The sequence below is a fragment of the Aphelocoma coerulescens genome (genome assembly GCF_041296385.1).
Source record: "Aphelocoma coerulescens isolate FSJ_1873_10779 chromosome Z unlocalized genomic scaffold, UR_Acoe_1.0 ChrZ, whole genome shotgun sequence".
Classification (NCBI taxonomy): Eukaryota; Metazoa; Chordata; class Aves; order Passeriformes; family Corvidae; genus Aphelocoma; species Aphelocoma coerulescens.
Window position 1 is genome coordinate 68886880 of NW_027184085.1, and position 9137 is coordinate 68896016.

The 9137-nt window shown below is 40.7% G+C and overlaps 1 long non-coding RNA gene across 1 annotated transcript; it reads right to left on the reverse strand.

Moving 5' to 3' along the window:
- Positions 1-5290: 5290 nt before the first annotated feature.
- Positions 5291-8272, reverse strand: LOC138103435 (uncharacterized). The gene is made up of 2 exons (XR_011147728.1): positions 8193-8272; positions 5291-7386 (listed from the first exon to the last, which is right to left on the reverse strand). It is a non-coding gene; the product is annotated as an uncharacterized lncRNA (long non-coding RNA).
- Positions 8273-9137: the final 865 nt, after the last annotated feature.

The window sequence follows — 9137 nt, forward strand, 5'->3', positions numbered from 1 at the left end:
TTAATCATACAATTAGCAAGGTATGAATAACCTTGGGTGAGGGAGCCAAGGTGTCGGTCAAACTGGAAAGAATTCAGCCACCACACTCATTAGGGAAAGCACTGAAAAATAAACAGAAATTCTGGAGTTCAAAGTTACTAAGCAACTGCACTTAAAGGAAGAAATATCAGACTATGCATTTCTCTTTGTGTGTCCTAATTTTTTAATTCACTGCAAAATTATTGCAAAGCTAACCTGGGAAATTTCTTAGATATTCTCTCAGTTTTGTTCCCAGTGCCTTTTATTTGTCTGGAACACATTTCATTAACACTTTGTAAATGTTTATGACACGAAAAAAGACAACCTAGGCAAACTGTGGTGTGATAATGCCAGCCAAGTGGACAAATTCCCTAAGGATGTGAAGACTACAAAACTGCATGAGAAAGCACGAGATCTGTACTTTCTCTCATGCCCGTAGCTGGCTGAAAAAAAGGAAGTGGAAATACCAGTTGCTGTTCTACCTCACTCAGACAGCAGGGTGGGAATAATCCTTGGGGACAGAGAAGATTTTTTTTTAAGAGAAATTTCTATAAATCTAGAGCCACGCTGTGTCTGACCCCTGTGCAGAATGCCACTGAGCTGACCAAGAGCCTCACAAAATCTATGGGTCAGTCAGAGCTGCTGTCCAAGCACTTTCCTTCTTCCTCCTCAGATGATTAAATCCCACAGTATGGTCAGAGGAATGGTCCTGACCACAGCTCATCAGCAGCTCAAGGTGGGAGAAAGGGGAGGGATGTCACTCCTTGCAAAGTAAGGGGGGAGCTTTTTGTGAGCTCAGGGAAGACTTTTGATTGTTGTTTCTACCATTTTCTGAGTATAAAACTTTTTACAACATGAAATCTCATTCATTCTCTGCAGTCTATAAGGACAGCTTTTATCTTCAGGAGTGCAATCCTTCCTCACAACAGCAGCAGTCTCTCTGTTATATAGATAATTTAGAGACTCTGCCCCAGACTCCACAGTCTCTCCTAGAGACTGAATTAGTGTCTCCCAGCTGCCACTTGTGATCATATTTAAATATTTTTTACTACATCTTCTTTAAGATCCATAACTTATTTCACTTAATCACAGTTTGGTGAGGAAAGTCTAGGTAGACTTTGTATCATTTTAGGACACAGAAAGTCAGTTGTGTGAAGGACATTATGAGATATTAAAACACTGAATGGACACCATTCAACTGACAGTTTAATTTTGTCACATGCCATGAGATGATACATCCCCTTGGCCCCCTCTAGACTTTAGGAGGCTGCTGGTACTGTACAGCATCAAATTGAAGGTTGGTAGAAAAAAGTTCTAAATTATTTTCCACTAGAGAAAGCTGCTGTGACAGGAATTTCTTTGTTAAACAAATCATAGCACTTTTGATCTAATTTTCTTGTGGTTGTTTGCAAAAATATATATTAGAAAGTGTTAAAAAGTATCCAAAGGCCCATTTTGATATTTTAAATGTATGTTTTATTGATAATTTCAAAATAATTATTTGCTTTTGGATTTTCTCACAGTGTTTCAAAGGGACTTGAATTCCAAATAAAATGTTTCACATTTATTAAAGTAAAACACTTATGTTGATCCAGTTTGGTCTTTCCAGACATGTGACAGTATTCATGAGCTTGAAAACCAATTTTCTGACAAGGCATAACTAAGATTATGACAGAAAATATGAATTCATATACTATAATAATTAGCAAGATTCTTGCATAAAGCAGTGAGTCACTTCAGTTAGTCCAAGAACAATTACCCTGTAGCCATGTAAAAATTTAGTAAATTCAGAGTAAAGTAAATTCGAAGCAAATTTACCTTTACAGGAAAGCAAAAGCTGCTTTGGAAGCAGTCCTTCTGGAGTGAAAAATCATCGTTTTCAAAGCCACTGCCACCAGGCTATATTCAAATAGTCATAGTCACAAAAGGCTGTAACAGCAACTTCATTTGATGGGTCTTGTACTGATTTCACCCTGAGTCTGGGAGAACTAAGATCCAAAGCAGGTGAAAGGTACAGCATAAACAGACCTTTAGATTTCTATGCACTTTACAGAGAGAAGCAAGCACTGACATTCCTGTTTGACAGACACAAGAGATGGTGACTCCAGGGAGGTTACTCAGGCAGGCAGGCACTGGTGAAGCTGGGAAACAGCTCTGGGAGGAGCTGCTCTGAAAGCCCTGATGTTCCCACCAGAAATATGCCAGCTGTAGGAGAGCTGAGGAACCGCTCAGAGCAGCCTGTGTGGGTTTGGTACAGCAACCCTACAAAAATCCCAAAGCGCAATATTTAAAATTTTTTAGAAGGGATTATTGCTACTTATCACCTAGGCCCTCATGAAGCACAGAGCTTAAGCATCGTTGCTAATCCCTTTGACTTGAATGAGCTTTGAGTCAGTTGCTTTTTCGTATTCATTCTCTTTATTGTAAGTGTTTTCTGATGCAAAGCAGAGCCTAAGTTGGTTGTATTGCCTACTTGCATACAAATGCTGTGGTTGTTGTTTCATGGTTAGTTACCAAATCCAGAAGCATGGAACCTGCCCAAAGATTCCAAAGCAGCATCATATCACACTCCTTATTGGCCAGCATCCCGTGTACACCACATAATATATGTGAAAATGTGATCCCGAGAGGAATTTGGTGCTCTAAAACATCCCTTACTCTTTGCAGCATGACTTATCCTTTGGAATCCCTTCGGGGCAATGACATGAAAGAAACATCCTACTTAAACACAAAAACTTTCATTCTGTTCTTCCTGGGATTTAAGAAAAAATAATGTATGGTTTTGTGATTGTGATTGCTTCTGCAGTCGAGTCCAGTGTCATATTTGCTTCATCAAGGAAAAATTCTGCAGGTTAAGCTAAATGTTTAGTCAAGTCAGAGGGCTGAAGAACAAAACAAAACTACCCCTCCATCTGTATAGCTCCTGTAGGACACTAGAAAATATCTTCAAAAATAAAGAATCGTAAGAAATATAAATGTTAAGTTGAGCATGCCTACAGGTCTACTACTATTCTATTTCACAGTCACAACTAGCTGAACACAAGGTATGAGGTATTCTCTGTTTAATAAACAATTTTTCTCATTTTACCCTACTCTTAAAAATATTTTCCTCTTTGTTTAGTGTGAAATGAGATCATCCATACATACAGACATGCTAATGAGTCATTTCAACACTTGAAGGAAGAAAGTATCACATGAAAGCATTGCACAAAGAGAAAAGACCTTGGCAGTAGGTCTAAACTACAGCAATGTAGCTATGAACACAGTTTGGGGGAAAAAAACACTTTTAATCAATATTTGGCTTGTGATTGGAACGTTTTTCTCATTAATTTCATTCCTATGTGTTTACAAGGCAGTGAGAGCAAAAGTGAGAATGATAGTGTTCTATCAGTAACCTTGGAAAATTAGACAACTCATGAACTTGACAACTTTTTGTTCCTGCTTAAACGTGATGGAAAAGTACCAATTCCCAAAGATGCAGCCAAATAAATGGTATGCAGAGGGGGATTTATGGGAATGGCAGTTGAGATACATGAGAAAATATAAATGAGTTTGCAAAACTTAGAAAGTGCTGTCTGAGTTGAAAAACTAGTGGTGTTGTTTACATTGAAGTCCTAAATAAGTTGCCAGATCAGTGTGAGAGCTATGTAGAAAGTAAATGATTAAGCTTTTCCTAAGCCTTGAATTAAATAATTGTTCATTTTTACAGAATGTGTCCCTGAAAGGATATGTTTGCACAAGGGGACAAATAGCTTTGCACTTTGCTTTGTTTTGGTTCCTCTAAAGAAATTATATGTCAGTTGTGAGAAAACAGAACAAAAGCAACACAGGAAGCAAGAAGAGACCCAAAAATTGCTTTGATGTGAATAAAATTATCTGTTTGTATAAAAAAGCAAGCAAGTCCAGAGGAGGACCACAAAGGGGATGAGAGGGCTGGGGCAGCTCTGCTCTGGGGACAGGCTGGGAGGGCTGAGGGTGCTCAGCCTGGAGAAGAGAAGGCTCCAGGGAGACCTTAGAGCCCTGTGCAGTGCCTAAAGGGGCTCCAGGAGAGCTGGAGAGGGACTTTTGACAAGGGCCTGGAGGGAGAGGACAAGGGGGAATGGCTTCACACTGAAAGAGGGCAGATTTAGATTGGATATTAGGAGGAAATTGCTCCCTGGGAGGGTGGGCAGGCCCTGGCACAGGGTGCCCAGAGCAGCTGGGGCTGCCCCTGGATCCCTGGCAGTGCCCAAGGCCAGGCTGGACATTGGGGCTGGGAGCAGCCTGGGACAGTGGAAGGTGTCCCTGCCCATGGCAGGGGGTGGCACTGGATGGGATTTAAGGCCTTTTCCAACTCAAACCATTCCATGATCCTGTGGAAACACCAGATTCATACAGGTGGATTTCTGCTGACCGCCGACGGTATTGACTATTTTTTATACATTATTTATTTCTACTTTTGTGTTTAAATTAAAGAACATGGGGCCTGATCTTAGGAATTTTGGAACTGATGCAAAGTCTTTCCCTTTTTGTTTTGCATTCACTGGGTTCATCTCATGGAGGATAGAAGAACAAATATGGAAAAAAAGGCTTGATTATGGGCTCTCTCCCAGGCCCTTTCAACTTGCTTTGGGGTTTTGCAGGCTCTTCTGGAGGCAAAAGTTTGAAATAACTTTCTGTAAGTGTAGTTTCCTCACTGTTGTGTGTACAGAAGTGCATCTCTTGCAGAACTGACAATGGGAAGACCAGTGCAGTGGCTTCAACTGCCCATGCTTTAGCCAGTTTTATTGCTGTTTTTCTTTCAAGGCAACTATCACCTAAGCATGTTGCAGTTTTGTTTGAAATAACTTAAGATTTGGATAGAAATCTCAGTGAGACTTTCAAAAGCTGACATTTATCTTTAAATTAATTAGGTGTGCAGGGGGTTGCAAGTTCTGCTTAGGTGTGCAATTTTTAGATAATTTTTAGATACCCTTAAAACCTCTAAATACCAGCACCTTGATAAATACCAGCATTGGTTTTCAGGGACATCCTTCCAGGAAGTAATAAGCTGTCCTTGCAGAACAAAACTAATTTCTATCTGACATTTATTGCACATGCTTACTAGTTTAAACAAATGGGTCATTTCAGGCTACAGAGTGGGAAAAACAAAGAACCTCTTGCAGATTATGTAGAAAATAAAAACATATTTCAGAGGTGATTAAACATCTAAGCACTTAAGCTCCACTATCAAATGCAAACGACTGAAACATGTACACTGCCATTTGTTCATATTAAAAAATGTGGCAATACATGGAGAATATACAGATTAAGTTTTATTTTTTAACTCTTGCAAGAAGAAAGGCTCAGACAAACATTTTTGTCCAACGTAGGATGGAATACAAACTAAACAAACAGCTCCCATCAACTGAGAAGTTGGTTCCTGCTTGTCATCTTCGTGGATCTGCAGTGACAGCCTTGCAGCTCTCACGACATCTTGTCTCTCTGTAAACCTCTCCCCACATGAAGTCCAACGAGTTTTGGGTTTTCTGCAGATTGTGTCCTAAACATGCAAGCACCACAGCACCTGGGACTAGTGATCATTTCCCACTATAGCCCTAACACCTGTGAAACTATTCTCACTTCAGTCACTGGTGTCACGCAGCTGTAGGTCAGTAAAGGCACTTCCCTCCTGTATTCCCTCTTGACCACATGCATTGAAAGGCAGTAGGTCCCTCTCCCTTCCCTCCCTTCTCTGCCCAAGGCAAGGGAATTTCCATGCAGCTTCCATCCTTGAGGGGCAACATTTAGTAGATACTGTGCATTTCCCAAAGAGCAATGGAGCCACATTCTCTGACCTTTCATTTAGCTCTCACAGCAGCTTTGTTCCACTGACAATGCACAGTCCTGCCTAGCTGGGTTCTGCAAGACTGGCTGTAAAACCAGTTTTAAGGGTGGGTGTTTACAAGTGGCATTGCTTGCCCGCTCATTAACTTCTCAAACAGTCAGAATCCAGGAACTGAGTATCACAGTTATGAGTTTAAAAACAAACAATTGGGATTGTTATCCTGCTCCCCTATCCCTCATCCCCCCAGTTTCACCAAAAGCGTCCTGGTGCCACAATGTGAAGCCAGGAGCTGCCACATGCTGAATTCTGCATGCAGATGTGAGTGCTTCGTATTGAAAAGCAGCAGGATGAGAAAAGGTTCACACAGTCCAGATAAAGGATAAGATCCATGAACAGGAGTGGCATGGAAGTGGGAAGATACACACTGAAGCTCCTCAGGCAGCAGACCATACAAATCACAGGGAACATGGGTAGGCATGACCTGACTGTATCTTCAAATACAAGAGTTAGGAAACATCTGGCAACACATCTAACAGAGCTTGTCTTGCAGTCTTGCAGGTTCAGCTAAAGCAAAAAGGAAATACAAAAATTTTCAAAAAGTGACCATAAAAAGCTTAATGGAAGCACAATCCAGCAAGAGCTATTAAATATAGTGGAGGAGTCCTTGGCGTGGTAATTGCAGGAGGTTGTGACTTTTCTGGGAAAGTACTTGTCCTCAGTTCTTATTTTAGGTATCCAGTGTTGAGGGCCATTTCCTTTATTACTCCAGTTATTTTTGTGCTTTTCTGCAGATTTTGAAAAGACAACATTGACACCGTTGGTGCTCTCAAATCTTTTTTTTTTTTTTTTTTTGATTTCCACAAGTATCAGTGTATCTGTCATGGTGATTGCTGCCCTGACACTGCAGGTACACTAAATACACGCTTCCCAAAAACAAGGGATGCACACCACTGCAGGTTTAATTCACTCACTTCCTTTGGCAATAACCATCTTTATCCCTCAGAATAATAGGGAAGTGTCCATTTCTCTCCTCCATTTTGCTACATTGGTCATGCTTTATATCTGACTTCTTTATGTTTATCTTGCAAATTTGGTGAAGCAGACCTCGCAGACAAGAACTGCCGGTTATGGAACAGCTTCCTTTCACAAAAGATCAAGTTGAATTTCCTTAGCATTTTAATTCTTGCACATTTTGGGGATTATTTAAAAGACTCCATACAAGTAGCCATTTCTTTGTACACCTTACACAGTGTGCTCTCTCCTGTTTGCAGGTAGAGCGTAGCCAGAACTCCTCTCCTTGCTTCTTGCTGGCTGCTCCCGCTCCCCACAGCCTGGAGACAAGCAGTTTGAGAGGCTACCATGGAATTCACTCCAATCAAACTTGGTATTTATTGTGATCCTACTAATTTACTCTGCCAGGAAGGTCAAGTGAGCAGCTTTACAAAGAGCTGTGTGAGAGAGGAGCTGCCAGAAAAAAAAAAAACAAACAATCTGTCTGGTGGTGGTGGTGACTTGTTCTGCGTGGAGCCTTGGATCCAATGGAAAGAGGAAAGCCTCAAGAGCTGGATTAAATAGAGCGGCAAAATAAGCAAATTAGGTGGTAAAATAAGCAAGTCAGGTGTCTTACACACCTTCAGCACTTCTTATACCCACACACCAGAAACTACTGACTGCAAAACCAGAAAGGACACCTGCAGATTTTTTTCTGAGCTTGCCTGCAAAAAACTAAGGAAAGACTTCTGGAACTGTGTCCAAGGTGAGTAGAGAGTGTCTGGGTATTTCAGCACAGCATGTGCACTCCCTCCTCTGAGCTACCCTGTGGTATGTGCAGTATTGGTACCCAACTATAGATTGACCTGAAAATTTTCTTGCCTGATGGACTGAACAGAAATAAATCCCACATGTAACGTTATGTAAACTCCTTTGCAACTCCCCAGTAGCTATTTTCCCATTTTTTAATTTTTTTCATCTGCTATGAACATGGTAATCAAGTTTATCCCATTGTATTTGTGCTTTTTGCATTCTCTGAGGATACAAGAAAAAATGCACCGGCTACCTGACTTAAAAGAGTGAGCCATTCACTTTACCTGCCAGAAAAGCCTCCTCGCACTTTTTTTATCTTTGAAAGGGATTAACTATTTATAGTTTTTTTCCACATTCCTGTAAGCAGAGACATGGGAGTAGCACTCCCTATTTAAAGAAATGGGCACAAAGAAATACCCAAAAGTCAGACTGAGAACAAGCTCCAGTTTTGACTTTAACTTGACAATCCTGCTCAAACCAACAGGAAACTCTAAAAAACCTTCTCACAAACCTTCTTTTCCTTTGATAAACCTGCACATATACAAATATACAAAACCCTCACCACCTTTCATAGGTGCAGCATTATGACTCCAAAAGCAGCTTGTGGAGCAGGCATATTCCCTGGAGGACTGAAACCAAGTTCCTGTGGTGTGATCACAAATTGCCTTGTGCCTCAGAACAGCCCCCTTTACTGCAGAACTCTTTGTTTCAGCCTTGCTCCCTCATTGAGACACCCAGTCATGGGAAACAGCGATTAAAACCCTCCTCCCAACACACTGTGGGAAGAGTCCTTTCAGCCGCTGCCATGGCTACAAGATATAAGCCAAGGTCATTGTTTGTTGTGATTGTAGCTGTGCTGAGCCTGTTCGTCTTTTTTTTTTTTTTTTTTTTTTTTTAATCGACAGCTGTTGCATATCAGGGAAATTAAATCATGTTTGAGGCAGATATAAAGTGTAGGATTCCTCTAATTCAGGTGAGTCATGCTGATATTTCTGTCTTCTCCGTGGTGCTATCTCTGATCTCCATTATCACCACAGAATAACACACCTAATTGCCCTGCACCACAGGAAGGGTATCAGAACATGTAAATTCACATTAATAGCTTGAAATAAGCTGGTAGTTGCAGAAGTGAGTTAAATCTGCATGCTTGCAAACTTTGATATTTTACAGACGTGTTTTCTAAAACTAATGACATTGCTGGCAATCTGTACTTGCACTGTATTTAAGTCGTATTATCCTCTGAATTAATCAGATTTATCAGATTTATTCTGCGTGGATTTAGTATCAGTCACTCACAAGCAACTTCAAAAACAAGCTCAACAAAGAGACCTGGTGTAAAAAATAAGGACCCTTCTCTTTATAACTGCAAGGCTGATTTGGCTATTTTTGTGGGTTTTTCTAATTTAAAGAGGTTACTTTTTAGGCACCTGGATTATAAGAAAATCAGTCACACACTTTAAATGAGCCTTCTGTACATAGGACCACTTCCATACATGGTGAAACCATACCA